Below are 18,228 nucleotides of genomic sequence, written 5' to 3'. Positions count from 1 at the left end.
AATCTGATCCTGTCTTAAACAGATTTTGCTGCCTACCACCAGATCTGTGGGCTAGGTCTAAACGCAAGGTATTGAAATCCTTAACTGTGCAGAACAGAACTTATCACAGAGGGAAGAGATGGAGAGAATGCTTAGTGGGAAGGGGGGGATCTAGAAATGCTATTATCAGGAGAAGCCGAGAGTTTCTGGAGATGCAGATAATGCTATGGAATACATTAACCATGCAGCAGCATCATCAGAGCTGGATGACAGACTGATTGATTTAATTATTTTATAATAATGAGATTAAGGGATGCTGGAGATAAAATAGAATAGAATCTATACATAAACCTAGACAGAGAGAGAAATAGACAGACACATGGACGCACAGGATTCTGTAAAGATACATAGCGACACACACGGACAGACAAAATACAGACAGACAACAAGAGAGCAAAAAGAAAGACAGACTGTCAGACAGACGGACGGGTGGGTGGGAGGGAGGCTAGAGTAAGAGGGGGACTATAGTGCGAGGAATACAACTTTGAACACTATCAAGGTACGGCTGTACATGACATGTAGAAGGCCATATCTGTGGCACCGTGGTGATTTAAAAAGCATCCACTTCAGGGGAGTAAAACTTTATCCCCCCATCCCCAAAATTAATTGGATTAAAACCCCTATCACTCTACTCCAGGAAACTTCTGTGCAGGGAAATTTTACCAGAAATTAGAGCTGAGTGCACAAAATTCTAGTTATCACTGAGATGATTAACCCCAGAATGAGACAAAGACCATCTTCCAAACGAGACAAAGACCCTCTATGGCGTCTAAATTCTCCATTTATAAATAAGTGTCAGTCTTTGCACCTGTGAGCAATGTAACTGATTGAAACATTTCCCTCAATTCCGTGATTGGGAATAATGGCATCATTTAGAAATTATGCTCCATGCAGTCTTTAGAGAATACTTTATATCCTCCTGGAGCTGTATCTGCGATTAGCTATAATCTAAAACATGAACGCACCTACCAGGCTCTGCAGGAAATAATAAAATCGATGGATTTAAATGATGATGTACCATTCGCAAAAAATGGCGCTTTTCCAAGTCCTCAATGCAGATCTATCACAGGAACAGCCAGTCGCTGTGCAGGTGCCAAGGGAACCGAAAATACTGACTGCGTCAAAGATCTGGCTCTTGGTACCAAAAAACCAAGGCCAGTAAAAAGAACCATGGCAGGAATTAGATGGACATAGGCCAAATAGAAAATCACTGCAAGGTTTAAAACACACCTCACACAACCACTGTACCACATGAGTGGACATGGCCTCTCTTCCTCTTGGAGTTTTTTTTATCCTTTAACACCGTACACATGACTCCTAGGGTATATTCCCGAACCTGTAACATTTGTATGTAGTAAATTGTGTTTGCAGTTGGTGCCCATTTTTACAGTGGCAGACAGAGCTGGCGCTACTATTAGACACAGATATACATTCTAAACACACTCACGGATACACATACAGACAGATAAACATTCGCAGACAGACATACATACAAGTATAGTCACTGTCAGAAACACAGTCTCCGATACACACAGCCAGACACACTCTGTCAGTATGTGTGTCCTTGTGTGTCTCTGTGCGTCAGTGTGTTTGTGTGTGTATATTTGTGCATGTAATCGTGTCCCAAGAGGCAACATGGCAAAAATAATGTGGGTTTAGTTACAGTATATGCATAAACCTGACACAATGTCAATATACCCAGTTCTTGGCAGATCCTATCATAGCAACCTAATGCCTGCTCAGGTATTACAGCTATAACAGCATCCATTTTTCTGGAAAATCTTTCCACACGATTTTGGGGTGTTTCTATGGGAATTTTTGGCAATTCAGCCAAAAGAGCATTTCCTGACAATCTCCGTTCCAGTTCATCCCCAAGGTGTTATATTGGGGGAGTCAGGGCTCTGTGCAGAACAGTCAAGTTCTTCCACACCAAACTCATCCAGCCTGCCAAACTTAGAAGCGTGAATTGTCACTCCACAGAACATGTTTCCATTGATCCAGAGTCCAGTAGCAGGGTTTATATAATATAAATGTGACATTAAAAGATAGAGAGTGTCTAAAAGACAACAAAGGACATCTGATCTCTAAAAAAAAATAAAATAATGTAATTTGTTTGCAGTCTGTGATCACACAATTTCTTTATTTTAGATTTAATGTCTGCTGCTGGCCTTTTAAGATGGCTTGCACATATGTCATTACAATTGCAGAAATCGCAAGCTGATTTAATACAATCTTCTGATGGCAGATATATGTTTCAGTAATGTATGTGTGTGTCCATCCATCTCTCTTACACAGGTAAACAAAAAAAAGGGGGCACGTTACACCCTATCTGTAGGTTCTAATACTTTGCAGTTTGGTATAATTGTCTTGACATAGTCTGTGCCTCCTAAGATGTTTAGTGCCCAAAAGAGCTCACACTCTCATTTTAGGGTGAGTGGCTAGGCCTTGCATAATTATCTAGTGATAGCTATTTATGTCATTAGAAATTACATAGGAAGTTTTTAAAGGGGTACTGCAATCACCATGGTGATTTGAAGTGGTTATGGTGGTAGGAATCTATATGTGCTGCATTTCTGCTTGACATACTGCTCATACAGCGTTAGAAACTGCGCATACAGAGTTACATGCAAGGGAAATCATGGTTGTCCACTCCTTCCCTCACCAGGATGAACCCTCCCTGCATCCATATAGCCTCAATAATGTCCCTATGTTCCTCCCTCCCAATCACCCTCTCTCCCCTCGACCGTCTCAGATTGCACACATACATCTGAGCCAAAGAAATGGTCCAAACCATAGGTTTCACTATGAGAAGCCCGTGACTGGACCTCGACCGAGCACTGCTGACATTGTGTGGAGGCGTGGATGGCATAGTCGAGAGACTCGCCTGGTGTTGGATTCCAGTTAAGTAAATTTAATAATCTTTCACTGCAGGTTTAGGGCAAAATTGAGGTGAGGGGGCATATTAATTAATAGTGCCCATTAGAGCATTTCAGATAGTACCCCCCCAAAAGGATTGAAGCAATCCTTTAATCTATTTAAAGCAAAGGCTGCCACAGTTATTGCTAGACCTCTACTCTCAGAGTTATGGGGACATGAGCAGCAAGTGGAGGCTGGACCTTTCTGGACTCACCAATATGCATGTTTAATTAACTTTAATTAAGCATATTACTGCATGTCCTTCCCAGCTTTCTAACCATTTACCGGTGATCCTGGGCTAGCCATTAGACCTAAACAATTAACTGTGTAAGTAACCGACATGTTAAAAACCATAAGAATAATGTAAAAGTTAAAAGCTACAGAAACAGTAATGCATTGTACAAGTCATGATCTGTGAATGAATGTACATTCATCCATATTTAATGAGTTAAAATGAATCATGTTATTGACATTGATAGTACAGAGAGTTGACATGAAATTACACATTTTAAAGAAGAAAAACCAAAATGGAAAGATTGCCCATTTTATTTATTTTTTCAGTTTTTCTGTTTTGACCTAAAATTTTAGATTTTATTCACCATAAACCCTGGAATGTGGATGAACCCATTTGTATACGTTTGCTGTTACATTTTTTCTTGACTGGTTTACATTCCATGTTATCCCAATAACTTATTAGCTTGATAACCGATATAAAGCGAAGACATCCGTCATCTAGCGGCGGGCACATGGTGGAAACGCTTAGTCGCAGCTGTTTTCCATCGTAAATATCTTCGCTATTCTTCGTGCATGTTTAATAACCAATATGTGCTGGGAACAGTTATGCTGTCTGGTTAAATAAGTGGAAATAATTGATTTACAAAGAGGAAACTGAAAGTCGTTTATTTTAGAACAGACAACCTGCTTCATTCACTCATTTTATCCACCGAATTGGAGGAAAGAGTTGCACATTTCCTTGGAAGAAGTATTCTGTTAAAGGACATTTCTGTGAGCTGTCCCAAAATTAAACAGTTTAAAAAGATCTCTACAGATATTCTGCAGTTTGCATTAGATCAAAATGTAATGATTGTGGTTGTTATGAAGATACTTCCCTGGACAGCTTCATTGTTGAAAGATGTTTTATTTTAGGGCAGAGGTCTCAAATTCAGCATACCAGGGCCAACATGTCTAGTTGTCATCTCCCATGGGGGCTGGGGGTTCATACTGCTAGATTATACCCACAAATATGTACTCCCATACACACACAAATCCTTACTCTGTTACATAGAGACGCGCACAGCTACGCACTCCCGTAGACGCGCACAGCTACACACTCCCGTAGACGCGCACAGCTACACACTCCCGTAGACGCGCACAGCTACACACTCCCGTAGACAGACACAGCTACATACACATAACATAGGCTCACTCAGCACCTGTAGCGTGGGCAAGCTGTCATTGGTGGCTGCATCCCTCCACTGTGTGTGCACCAGCATCCTTTTCACTGCCGTACTGGTAACCGACTGCCGAATGCCAGAACTGTACTAATGAGGTTAACAGGTCAACACTGCAGGCAAACACCGCTTCCTACCCAGACTCCTCAATCACAGCAAATAAAGGCATGATCACAGCTCTGATGCAAGCCAGGCCATCAGCTATCCAGGACATAGGGAGATATACCTGGGACTCACCTGAGCGGCGGGTGGGGGCCCTAAATACCAATAGGGGGTACCTTATGTCCTCCCCTCCGGCCCCCACCCCTGAGCGGCGGGTGGGGGCCCTAAATACCAATAGGGGGGGACCTAATGTCCTCCCCCCCGGCCCCCACCCCTGAGAGGCAGGTGGGGGCCCTAAATACTAATAGGGGGGGACCTATTGTCCTCCCCCCCGGCCTCCACCCCTGAGCGGCAGGTGGGGGCCCTAAATACTAATAGGGGGGAAGGACCTAATGTCCTCCTCCCTGACCTCCCCCTTGAGCGGCGGGTGGGGGCCCTAAATACCAATGGGGGGGGAAACCTATTGTCCTCCCCCCGGCCCCTACCCCTGAGCGGCGGGTGGGGGCCCTAAATACCAATAGGGGGGGGACCTATTGTCCTCCCCCCCGGCCCCCACCCCTGAGCGGTGGGTGGGGGCCCTAAAAAAAAAATCCCTAGCTATAACACTCTGATTACTTAATCCACCAATCAGAGTGTTATGAGTCAAATTACACAGCGTGGGAAAATTCCACAGAACTTTCCCACACTGTGTAAAATGACACAGAGCACTCAGATTGGTGGATTTCAAACCAACCAATCAGAGTGCTGTGACAGGTAAACAGGTAAACTTACCTGTCAGTCTCTTCATTTACCTGTCAGAGCATTCTGATTGGATGACTTAAACCCACCAATCAGAGTGCTCTGAGCCTAATTGCAGGGCGGGGCAAGGCTTTATAAGCCTTCCCCCGCCCTGCAGAGCTCAGTCTGCGCGGAGCCCTTGCCGGGTGAAGATGGAATTTTTTTTTTTTACTATTGGTATTTAGGGCCCCCACCCGCCGCTCAGGGGTGGGGGCCGGGGGGAGGACAATAGGCCCCCCCTTTTGGTATTTAGGGCCCCCACCCGCCGCTCAGGGGTGGGGGCCAGGGGGGAGGACAATAGGTCCCCCCCTATTGGTATTTAGGGCCCCCACCGCCGCTCAGGGGTGGGGGCCGGGGAGGGGAGGACAATAGGTCCCCCCCATTGGCATTTAGGGCCCCCACCCGCCGCTCAGGGGTGGGGGCCAGGGGGGAGGGCATAAGGTTCCCCCCCAATTTGTGTTTAGGGCCCCCACACACCACTCAGGGGTGGGGGCCAGGGGGGAGGACAATAGGTCCTCCCCCCCTTTTTTTACTTTAGGGCCCCCACCCGCTCAGGGAGGGGGGACCCTTTTTTTTCTTTTCTTTTTTTCCTCAATGATGACGAATAGGGGGCGGACCGAACATCGCATATGTTCGCCGTCCGTGGTGAACGCGAACATGCGATGTTCGCCAGGAACTGTTCGCCAGCAAACCGTTCGGGACATCACTATAAATCACCTACATCATATTCCTGTTTGTTGTTTTGTATTCTAAATGTGTTATTGTAAAGTAATGCAGCGTATGATGGTGCTATATAAATGTTAATAATAATGAAATCAGGTATATGGGGATTTTAATAGCTTTTTTTTATTGTACCTGCAGTGCCACATATGACCACCGGGGCTTTTTATTGTACACATTCAATCTGCTAGATGTTGTCCGTGACTGGCAATATTTACCTGGTGCCTCCCAGTCTAACGAATGCCATAATTATGTTTATCAGATGAAGTTAACTTAGTGATTACTGAGCCTCTATCATAGGTTTTATACCACACCTCCTATAGACTATAAGCTTGTTTGAGGGTCCTCTTTAACCTATCGTTCCTGTAGTTTAGACTATCTAAATGTCAATAGCTTAATCTAATTAGACCAAAATACAAAAGCATTGCAAAATTAAAAGGTATTGATTACTGTTCAAACAACAAATAATTGACAAACAAACATATTCTACAACGTACCCAACAGTTGAGAGATTTACTCTCCGGGTCTCGGGAGCAACGTTCTAGTAAGGCAACACTGCTCGCGCCTCTCGGCGTTGATTCTATCAACAATAAAAATGTGACAAACTGTTATCACAAAGAATCTAAAGTGAATACAGTAACCTTGATTGCTATTACAAAGCAATTTCCTTTAAAACGTGTAAAGGTTATATTTGTTATTAAAAAAAACTGGCAAGTCTCTTTACATCTGTAGTTTGGAAATACACGTACGTTGTGAAAATAGTGGTATTTTTAACAAGTCAAAAGAAGGAAGGAGACCTTTCGAAAACCTCTATTGATTTTAAGTACCCTATTCTTTAGAAAATTCCCTCGGAAATTGTCAAACAGGAAGAATTATTTATCAAAATGGCAGATGCACAAACACAGTTCCATTAAATATAACCGTAGGGACAGGTGTGTCTACCGCGTCACATCAACCCATTAATCTGAATTTAGACGTAGGGTCACAATTATTACATTCTTCATACTGTATTTTTGTTCTTAAAACGTGATGTTCAGCAGTTTTGGTTGAATTTCTTCCTTAACAGAAAACTTCTCCCTTAACAGACCCTACGTCTGCTAGAACTGCTGAACACCACGCTTTAAGAACTAAAATACAGTATTAAGAATGTGATAATTGTGACTTATTAATACTAACGAGCTGCAATTATAGAATTCTTTAATCATGTCACATAATAACGTTACTTATAGGGTTAGATTAAGTTAGGACAATAGACATGTACAACAAGGAAAAAAGTTATAGATTTAAAAACCACTTAAAAAAAAAAAAACAATTCAACAAAAATGAACTGTACTCTGTGAGTTATTTGAATTTTTTTTCACTGTGATATATACTTTCAAATCAGCTGCTACAAAACTTGTATAGTCTTCTCCCATCGATTAACTATAACAAACAACAGACATAGAAGTATTTAAACATTGATTCTGTAAATAAAATAAACAGACTTGTATGTGTGTTATATATTTTGTATTTTGTATGGCCCTTGAGATATAAGGTTTTTGTATTGAGAAAGCTTAAAGCCACGAGGTAAACACGTCTAAGATCCACACTTTGGACACGATCGGCTCTTAAAGGGACACTCCAGGCACCCAGACTACTTCTGCCCATTGGAGTGGTCTGGGTGCCAACTCCCACTACTCCTAACCCTGCAAGTGTAATTATTGCAGTTTTTTCTAAACTGCAATAATTACCTTGCAGGGTTAACTCCACCTCTAGTGGCTGTCTACTAGACAGCCACTAGAGGGCACTTCCTGGTTTCTAGCACAGGAAACCTGTGCTAGAGCATCGCTGCACGTCCTCACGCTGTGTGAGGACCTCCAGCGTTGCTCATTTCCCCATAGGAAACCATTGAAATGCATTTTCAATGCTTTCCTATGGGGACTGCTAATGCGCGCTGCGCATGCGCATTAGGTCTCTCTGGCCGATTGGCGGGATCAGTCTCGCCCACCGGCCGACGCAATCAGAGGGAGTTTCGACCCCTTCAGCAACCGGAGATTGGAAGGTGGGAGGGAGAGGGGACCTGCAGTGCCAGGAAAACGGATTGTTTTCCTGGCACTGGAGTTTCCCTTTAACCTGTTGTAATATAAACTATATGGGGAAAAACATAGACAATCACGCATTTCTTTCCACATGGGAAAGGGACTTCGGAGAAGAGGAATCAGCCTATAGTGGAGGCCCTGAAACATATTTACTAAGTTAGGTATAAGGGCTCTGAAAACTTTGAATGTGAATCTTTACTGCTCACTGTTCACATACTACACTATATTGATTTTGTCTTTCATATGTAACAGGTTATCTTGGGTTCTGAAGTATTTAATACATGAGATATAAACATGTAAAGTGGCACTGTCATGGCGCATCTGGGTTTTTTTTTTTTTTTTTAATTCTTTATTTTTGAGTTCAGGTATGGAGCGTTACATTTCGTACATGTACCGTGTCATCTTTACAATACATTGACAACAAATGACTGTGTACCATTGCGTTAACATATCGCACTATTCTAATTCTTCGAGCATTACAAGTGTACAATCCACCCCTCTTACTTTGCACTTTTCCCGTTGAACAGTTATTCCTAGGTATGTACCGCGGTTGATTACCTAACGATATGCTAATTTACTACATGGCGAGCCGGTGTACTGTGCCGTTCTGTTAGAGAGCTTTCGCTAGTGAGCTTATGCCGTGTTATAAACAGTGTTTGTGCGTATTGGTTGTTGTTTTTTTTAACCATCCTTGCACTATGACATTCCCACGCATGCACTTACATTCGCTATTATCCGCAATTCGGACGTGAATTTCGGCTATTCGTTCATTCATCAGAAAGACAAATAAACGGGCTTGCAGCTCCCTCTATGTATTATTTAAAAATAGAAGTGGCTGTGAGCTGTGCTCCTCTCTACTTCCTAAATCCCCCCATGTCTCCCCTCATTATATGGGGGTCAATATAACCCCCACATTCGCATAAGGAAGGTTAAAATCTCTCACCTACCCCTACTCGCTGTGCCGTGAGAATGGGCATGTCTACTAAACAGCTGGTGGCTGCTCACCGCTGTAAATAGACCTCCCCCAAATTCAATGAAGGGAGACCTGACACATATTTTAACCTCCCTTATTTACTAATACTTAGTCATTTTACTTGGTCTTTCAGCTAAATTTACTAATACTAATTTTGATCTTCAGGGGGTATCTACTAAACAGCTGCAAGATGCCTGGATCAGAATGGAATTTCATTCTCCAAATGACATTTGAAACTGAAAATAATGCCTGCATTTCATTCAAACATGAAATAACAAACTGTTGACATTCTGTTCAGACGAAATTTGATCAATTCGCTGCTGCCCTGGTCTACGTGACAGAACATTTGGGGATGGTGAATGGAAGCAACGCGAGAATACCGAGGAAAGGGGAGTATGATGGGAAAATGTTCTTGACACAGAAAATGGAGCTGACTCCAAGAGAGTCAGAGAAAGTCAGGCGTAGGTAAAATACACAAGACAAAGTAGTCCCTGCTTTATCTTGTGTTTTAAAAAAAGTAGATCAGAAAGGAAGAAAAGAAGAGAAGATTCTGAAAGAGGATGAGAAAAGGAAGCGATTGTGGAAAAGTAAGTTTGGCGTGACAGTGCCGGTTTAAGTATATACAAAATATATATATTTTGGATACAATGCAAAGTGTTCTACTTCTTTTTAATATCTTTGTTGCCAAATTCTCTGTTCGCATCCATGCCACTGAGTTAAGATTGTGGCCTTGCATGTGACCAACTACTTCTCTCTCTAACACAGGAATAGTCAACCTTCAGCACTCTAGATGTGAGGAACTGACTCTGCTGGGTTTCGAACCCTGGTTTACATGCTGCTAAACCTCTTCCTTACCACTACACCAGCCTGCCTTTTGCAAATGTACCTGAGATCTGGTAACCTTGACTCTATAAGCATTGGTATCAGTGACAAGTCTCTTCAGCTGTGTCTGGTCATGTGTCTGGTTCTTGGCCTATAAAAGCCACTTCCTGTCTCTGTACCTTTGCCAGATTATTGTGGTTCCTGTACTCTCTAATCAAGCTTGTTCCTGTTTCTCCTACCTGTTGCTGATTTTGGACCGTTTTGACTTTGCTGCTTCTCCTTCCCACTGACCTCGGCTTGCCTCACTATGATTATCATCTCTCTGTTCCAGTCTCCCATCTCTGCTTAAGACCAGAAGGCCAATCAAGGCTCAGGGGCTCAACCACCTGGGTAACGAGTGGCTACCTCTGGCAGAAAACATTGCTAATCTGGCTACTGGACTCCAAAACTTTGTAACATCAATATCATTACAGAATAATCTGGCCCATTCATGGAGACCGTCGGATCAGATTCTGCATTGGCCCAGCAGGTTGCTTTTAATGCAAGAACTATGCAGACCCAGGCACAGACCATTCAAGTGCTGCAAGATCAGGTAGCTGAACTGCAAAATGAAGTTCGATCAATGCATAGGGAGCTTACCAGCTACAGGGCACATGATGTTGCGGCTGCTGCTGCTACTACTGTTACACCTGCACAAGATGCCCGCTTGCCTCTACCAGAAAAATTTGGAGGAGACCGCAAAAAATTTAGGGGTTTCCTAAATCAATGCCGTTTGCATTTCATGATGGTACCTAACCGTTTTCCATCTGAAAGAGAGAAGGTGGGATTTATTTTCTCCCTATTCAAAGATGAAGCCCTGGCTTGGGGCTCCCCTTTTCTGGAACAGGACAGTCCAGTCTTGGGAAATTTAAAAGACTTTCTTGAGGCCATTTGCCTAGTTTTTGATGACCCCAATCGCTGTGCTACAGCAGAAGCCACTCTCCTTCATTTACATCAAGGGAGGCGCTCTGTGGCTGAATATGCTGCTGAATTTAGACAGTGGGTTGCTGATACTACTTGGAACCAATCAGCCCAGAGGTTCCACTTCAGAAGGGGTCTCTCAGAAGCTATAAAAGATGAGCTAGCTCGTGTTGATCTTCCTGTTGAGTTTGATGCATTTGTGCGGTTGGCTATCCGTATTGATCGGAGACTTTCAGAAAGAAGATTGGAAAGACAGGGCTCTTTTAAACCAAGTGCTACTCCTACTTTCTATTCAAGAATTTCTACTCCGACCCCACAAACACCTACAGAATCTGAACCTGAGGCTATGCAGGTAGATCTAATAAGAGGGTCATTATCCAATGAAGAAAAACAGTGGCGACGCACTCACAATTTATGCCTGTATTGTGGTAGTGCAGGGCATTATGCCATCAATTGCCCTAGAAAGTCTAAAAGAACAATAGCTATGACTGCTGAGGGTGCACAGATTCAACACCAATCCCAGATTTCAGACCAACTGGATTCTGTCACACAACCCTTGTTTTCTCTGGCTCAGGGTGAAGAGGGTATGATGACTCAACATCCTCATTTGGTGGTGCCTATCACTTTGCAATATGGTGATAATAAAATTTCAACTACAGCTATGATAGATTCTGGAGCAGGCGGAAACTTTATGGATATCAAATTTGCAGCAGGAAATAAAATTCAGTCTATCCCTAAATCTTCACCTGTGTTAATAGAAACAGTAGACGGTTCTCCACTTACGTCAGGCCCGGTTACACATGAGACTGTGCCCTTAAAATTGATTCTGGAAGTGAATCACCATGAGTCTATATCTTTCCACCTAATTTCCTCAACACAGTTTCCAGTGATTTTGGGTATACCCTGGCTTGCTCTGCATAACCCACAGATTGATTGGAAGACTAGAACTTTGTCCTTTCCTTCAGAACACTGCTTAATGAATTGTCAACCCTCTAAGGCAACACCTGTTGCCACAACAATTAATGAAATGGTTGATACAAACTTAACTAAGCTTCCTCTACAATATTGGGATTTTGCAGATGTCTGTGATAAGAAGAATGCTGATCATCTTCCACCTCACAGGCCTTATGATTGCCCCATAGAGCTGCTACCTGGAGCTGCTATCCCATTTGGCCGTATATACTCCCTTTCTGAGCCTGAATTGAAAGCACTTCGTGAATACATACAAGAAAATCTTGCCAAAGGCTTTATTCGACCATCTACTTCTCCAGCAGGAGCTCCTATATTCTTTGTAGAAAAGAAAGATGGCAGTCTACGGCCATGTGTCGATTACAGGGACATTAATAAAATCATTGTTAAAAAACGCTATTCCTTGCCTCTCATTCCTGAACTTCTGGAGAGACTTCGTTCAGCTAAAATATTTACGAAGCTTGATCTACGGGTGGCATATAATCTGGTTCGCATAAGACCAAATGATGAATGGAAAACAGCTTTCAGAACCAGGTACGGACATTACGAATATCTAGTAATGCCATTTGGGCTTTGTAATGCCCCTGCAACTTTTCAGCATCTAATCAATGATGTACTACGGGATCTCCTGGATCAGTTTGTTGTGGCATATTTGGATGATATCCTGATATTTTCTGATAATCTTGAAAATCACAGAAAACAGGTCTGCATTGTTCTTGAGCGCCTTCGTACCCACCACCTATACATTAAACTGGAAAAATGTGAATTTGAACAAACAGAAATTCAATTCCTGGGATATGTAATAACTCCTAAAGGTTTAAGTATGGACGCAAGTAAAATTAAAGCTGTGCTGGACTGGCCCATCCCCAAGAATGAAAAAGATATTCAGAGATTTGTGGGGTTTGCCAATTTTTACAGGCGTTTCATTAAGAATTTCTCTGCCGTTATTACACCGATCACTGAACTTACACGTAAAGGGACTCCTTTTCAGTGGTCCAATAAGGCTGACACTGCATTTTCCAGATTAAAGACTCTGTTTACATCTGCCCCTATCCTGGTACATCCTCAGCCAGAATTGCCATTTACTGTAGAGGTAGATGCTTCTGATTCAGCTGTTGGGGCTATACTGTCTCAAAGGACTGGACCTAAGATGTTGTTACATCCATGTGCCTTCTATTCCCGCCAGATGTTACCAGCAGAAAGAAATTATGACATAGGGAATAAAGAACTTTTGGCTATAAAAGCTGCCTTTGCCGAATGGAGACATCTCTTGGAGGGAGCCACCCATCCAATTATTGTCCTCACAGATCACAAAAATCTGGAATGTATTCAATCAGCTAAGAGACTGTCAGCCAGACAAGCGCGCTGGTCCCTATTTTTCTCAAGGTTTAATTTTTTGATTTCATACCGCCCTGGTTCCAGAAATGGCAAGGCAGATGCCTTGTCTAGGACAGCTGACCCCCTCCATACTACAGTAACCAAAGCCACCATCTTGCCTGAGAGTCGATTTTTTAGGAGTTACCTTTCCTTCTGATCTAATGTCTCGCATTAAAAAGGGCTACGCTGATGATCCAGTTTTTCGTGATCCTCCTCGTGATCTTCATATGACCATGCTTAATGGGTTTTGGATTTTTCAACAACGTCTGTTTGTTCCAGAATCAGTGCGACTGGACGTTTTACGTCTCTACCATGACTCAAAACCAGCAGGTCATCCAGGAATCCGAAAGACACAAGAACTACTTACCCGATCCTTTTGGTGGCCTAAATATTATGAGGATGTTAAGAAGTATGTGTCCTCTTGTGATGTATGTGCCAGACATAAGACTCCTCGCTCATCCCCTGTTGGCATGCTTCAGCCTCTTCCTATTCCTCATCGTCCCTGGGGATCTATATCCATGGACTTTATTGTGGAACTACCTCCCTCTAAGGAACACACTACCATTCTTGTTGTTGTGGACCGGTTAACTAAGATGAGTCATTTCATACCAGCTCGTGGTCTCCCTTCAGCTAAACAGACTGCTGACCTAGTTATTCGGGAAATATTTCGCTTGCATGGAGTGCCTGATGGAAGTAATTTCTGACAGGGGAGTGCAGTTTACATCTCATTTTTGGAAATATTTTTGTTCTAGGTATTAATGTAAATCTGTTGTCAGCTTTTCATCCACAAAGTAATGGACAGACTGAGCGAACCAACCAGACGTTAGAACAATATTTGCGGTGCTATATTAGTTACCTGCAGGATGACTGGCTGGATTTTCTACCCACGGCGGAATTTGCCTATAACAATGCCCAACACTGCTCTACTTCTCTGAGCCCATTTTTTTGCTAATTATGGTTACCATCCAACCTTCCTAGTGAGTCTCCCAATTACTACTTCCATTCCTGCAGTCACTGACCGGCTAACCGCCTTACGAGATTCCCAAGAACTGTTGAAGACTCTTTCGGAGGCTCAGGAATGTTACAAAAGAGCTGCTGATATGCATAGAAAGGAGGCCCCAGTTTAAGCTTAGGATTCCTTCTCATAAATTGGGTCAAAAGTTCATGGGACCTTTTGAGATCATCGCTCAGATCAATGCTGTCACCTTCCGTCTGCAACTTCCAGATTCCATGAAAATACATCCGGTGTTTCACGTTGCACTGCTTAAACCTTTTCATGAAAATACTTTCCCTGGTCGAGCCCTGCCTGCCCCACCACCAGTCCTCGTGGATGGTGAAGATGAATACGAGGTGGAAAAAATTCTTGACTCCAGGATATTCCGCAACAAGCTTCAATATTTGGTTCTTTGGAAAGGCTATGGTGAAGAGGATAGATCATGGGAACCAGTGGACAATATTCATGCTCCTGATCTTCTTCAGTCTTCCCATGCACAGTACCCTGCTAAACCAGGAAATAGGGCATCCAGAGGCTGCGCCTGTAGAGGTGGGAGTAATGTGAGGAACTGACTCTGCTGGGTTTCAAACCCTGGTTTACATGCTGCTAAACCTCTTCCTTACCACTACACCAGCCTGCCTTTTGCAAATGTACCTGAGATCTGGTAACCTTGACTCTATAAGCATTGGTATCAGTGACAAGTCTCTTCAGCTGTGTCTGGTCATGTGTCTGGTTCTTGGCCTATAAAAGCCACTTCCTGTCTCTGTACCTTTGCCAGATTATTGTGGTTCCTGTACTCTCTAATCAAGCTTGTTCCTGTTTCTCCTACCTGTTGCTGATTTTGGACCGTTTTGACTTTGCTGCTTCTCCTTCCCACTGACCTCGGCTTGCCTCACTATGATTATCATCTCTCTGTTCCAGTCTCCCATCTCTGCTTAAGACCAGAAGGCCAATCAAGGCTCAGGGGCTCAACCACCTGGGTAAGTATAAACATGTTTTTAAACATGTTGAAAAAGCAATGAGGAACAGACATTTCTGTTAAAATGACAAAAAACAAAAGTATTTTTTTTTTTTTTTTTTTTATGATTCTTTATTTTTCAATGACAGACATAAATGAACAGTGCAATTATGTGGCTTGCGCAGAAGCCCAGGTGTGGTATTAAAAAATTGTATAACAAGCTGCTTACATCAATTGTTTAAGCTATCTGTCTGTCGTCGTTTTTCAATACAGTATAGTATAGTAGAAAGTTCAACACTTAGAAAACAAATATATAACAGATTACGTAACTTTGAATCAACTGACATGGGGGGGGGGGGATGGTCCTGGATGATGCCTGTGGCCATTTAGTCGTCAATATAGTTATCCCACGGTTCCCATATCTTCGTGAATGTCGTCGTGTTGCCCCTCATTTGGGCCGTTAGTTTGTCCATGAGATGGCATTCTTTGATTTTGTTGAGCACTGCGGATAATGGGGGGGGAGTAGGCTGCAGCCATGTGTGGGCTAGAGCCTTTCTGGCAGCTAAGGCTATCTTGTTGAGTAGTTGTTGTTCTGATCTGGGTAAGTCGTCAAGGGGTCTGGCCAGGAGGAAGGTCCAAGGGTTTAGGTCTATCGGTCTGTGTAGGATCTCTGATGCAAGCTGCTGGACTTTTTTCCAGAATACATTGATTGCGGGACAGAACCACCACATGTGTGCATGAGTCCCTTTTTCTCCGCAGTTACGCCAACAGAGATCTGTGGGTGTTCTTTTCATATGATAAAGTTGGACTGGAGTAATGTACCACCTCATCATTGTCTTATATGCCTGTTCTTGCATCGTTACGCAGATAGAGGTTTTGGAATTGGCTTCCCAAATATCTTGCCAGTCTATACCCTCTAGGGTTTCTCCCAAGTCTGTTTCCCATTTCTCCGTATAGTGTAGGGTCCCCCATTCCCGTGTGGTGGAACAGAGGTGGGATTACAATAGGGTGATTAGGCCTCTCTGATAACGTTCTGTGAGGCAGATGCGCTCAAAGAAGGTTGGGTTGGTTTTGGCGGCCGCTTTCACTGTCGCTTGGGCCGCGTAATGCTTCAGTTGTAGGTATCTGAAGAAGTCGGCTGGTTTTAGGGTTGCTTTGGTTTGTAGGTCGGGGAAGGTGATTATCGTGTCTCCAATATAAAGTTGGAAGACCCTCTGGAGTCCGGCATTCTCTAGGCCTTTAAAGTCCCAGGGTCTCATGCCTGGCGTGAATGCTTTATTACGGTATAATGGGGTGAGGGGGGAGGACGTGGTGGTGAGTTTGTGTTTGATGGCATAGGTGTCCCATAACTGGATCGAGTTAGTAATAGCTGGGCACGCAGTTCTCGGGAGTGCTCTGTGCTCCCTTGGTGTCCAGATATAGAATTGTGGGAGATTCGATTTCATTAGAGCTGATTCGAGATCTACCCAACGTCTAGTCTCTGGGGGGGTGTGCCATAGGGCAATTTGTGCCATTTGTGCGGCTATATAATAAAAGTGTAGGTGGGGCAACCCCAGACCTCCTTGCATTCTGGGGCGATATAGGATGTTACGGGCTACCCTGTGTCTCTTGTTTTGCCATATGAATCTGTCTATTGCTCGTTGTAGGGGGATGAGGCTATGTTTCGTGATGGGGATGGGTAGAGCCTGAAAAAGGAATAAAATTCGGGGTAGTATGTTCATCTTAATTGAATGTATTCTCCCTATCCAGGATATGGGTTTGTCCGCCCAGGTCTCCATGTCCGAGATGAGTTTAGCTATCATGGGAGTATAGTTCAGGCTATGGAGTGTGGATATGTCTGCTGGTAATTTTACGCCCAGATAGGTAAGGTGTGTTGGCGTAACACGTATGTGGTAGTCTGATGTGATTCCGAGTATGTCTGTCTGTGTGAGATTTATTGGGAGTGCGCTAGATTTGTCTACATTGACTTTGTATCCCGAAATCGTCCCATATTCAGCCAGGAGTGGTAGTAGGGCCCGTAGCGTGTGGGTGGGTTCAGTGATGGTCAGCAGGATGTCGTCTGCATATCCCGAAACCAGGTATTCCTGGTTGTCCACCGTGACCCCTTTGATTTGCGGGTGTTCCCGAATGGCTTGGAGGAGTGGTTCGAGTGTCAGTACAAAGAGTAGAGGGGACAGGGGGCATCCCTGTCGGGTGCCGTTAGTAATTGTGAAGGACGGGCAGGCCGTCCCCGTAATCTTTATTTGCGCTGAAACGGAGGTGTATAAAGCGCGGATGGCAGTTATGTACGTATGGGGCATGCCTAGGTGTTCCAGTAGGGTAAACATGTAGGGCCATTGCACACGGTCAAAGGCTTTTTCCGCGTCGAGAGAAAGCGCTAAGGATGGTGTTTTTGTGTCCGCTAGTATCCCTATCAAGTCAATGTTGCGTCTCGTGTTCTCAAACAACTGGCGTCCGGGTATGAACCCCACTTGGTCTGCGTGGATTAGACTTGTTAAGTATGGGTTCAATCGGCTCGCTAAGATCTTGGCGAAAATTTTGCTATCATGGTTTATGAGTGAGATAGGTCGGTATGCTTCTGGCTGTGTGTGGTCCTTGCCCGGTTTCGGCAGGAGGATAATGTTTGCCCTAGTCATGTCTCTGTCTGGTGGAGTTCCCGTCATTAGGTCCCTGAACAGGGATTCGAGATGCGGGACGAGGGTTTCCCTGAAGGTCTTATAATAGCTGCCCTCAAAACCGTCAGGGCCGGGGGCTTTGTTGCTTTTAAGAGAGGAGATGGCTGAGTCTATTTCCTCTTTTGTGATCGGTGCTGCTAGTTCTGTTATGGCTGCATTGTGTAGTTTAGGTAAATTTAGGCTGGTGAGGAAGTCCGCTATTTTCTGGTTCTCTGTTGTGTGGGCTACGTCGTCTCGTGGGGAGTGGTTGTATAGTGTTGTGTAGAAGGTTGTGAAAGTACTGGCTATGTCGGCCGGGGAGGTTTTCATGGTACCGTCGGGGGCTCTTATCTTGGTGATATGTGGGTGATGTGGTCTGGGGCGTAGTGTGCGGGCCAGTAGGGTGTCCATTTTATTGGACTTGTCATAATACGTTCT

The 18,228-nt window shown here is 43.8% G+C and overlaps 1 protein-coding gene across 4 annotated transcripts in view; it reads right to left on the bottom strand.

Moving 5' to 3' along the window:
* P2RY6 (pyrimidinergic receptor P2Y6) overlaps positions 1-18,228 on the bottom strand; it is a 95,967-nt gene that overhangs the window by 24,293 nt on the left and 53,446 nt on the right. Inside the window, exon 1 of one of the 4 annotated variants that reach the window (XM_063431664.1) lies at positions 1,058-1,129. The exons of the other annotated variants lie outside the window; for them this stretch is intronic. The gene's annotated coding sequence lies outside the window, so the exon portion shown is untranslated. Of the gene's footprint in view, positions 1-1,057; positions 1,130-18,228 lie in introns of those variants that run through there. 4 annotated transcript variants of the gene reach the window in all.

The sequence above is a fragment of the Pelobates fuscus genome, chromosome 1 (assembly GCF_036172605.1).
Source record: "Pelobates fuscus isolate aPelFus1 chromosome 1, aPelFus1.pri, whole genome shotgun sequence".
In the NCBI taxonomy this organism is placed as follows: Eukaryota; Metazoa; Chordata; class Amphibia; order Anura; family Pelobatidae; genus Pelobates; species Pelobates fuscus.
Note: the sequence above shows the minus strand (reverse complement) of the source record. Positions and strands in the feature narration are given on the sequence as shown.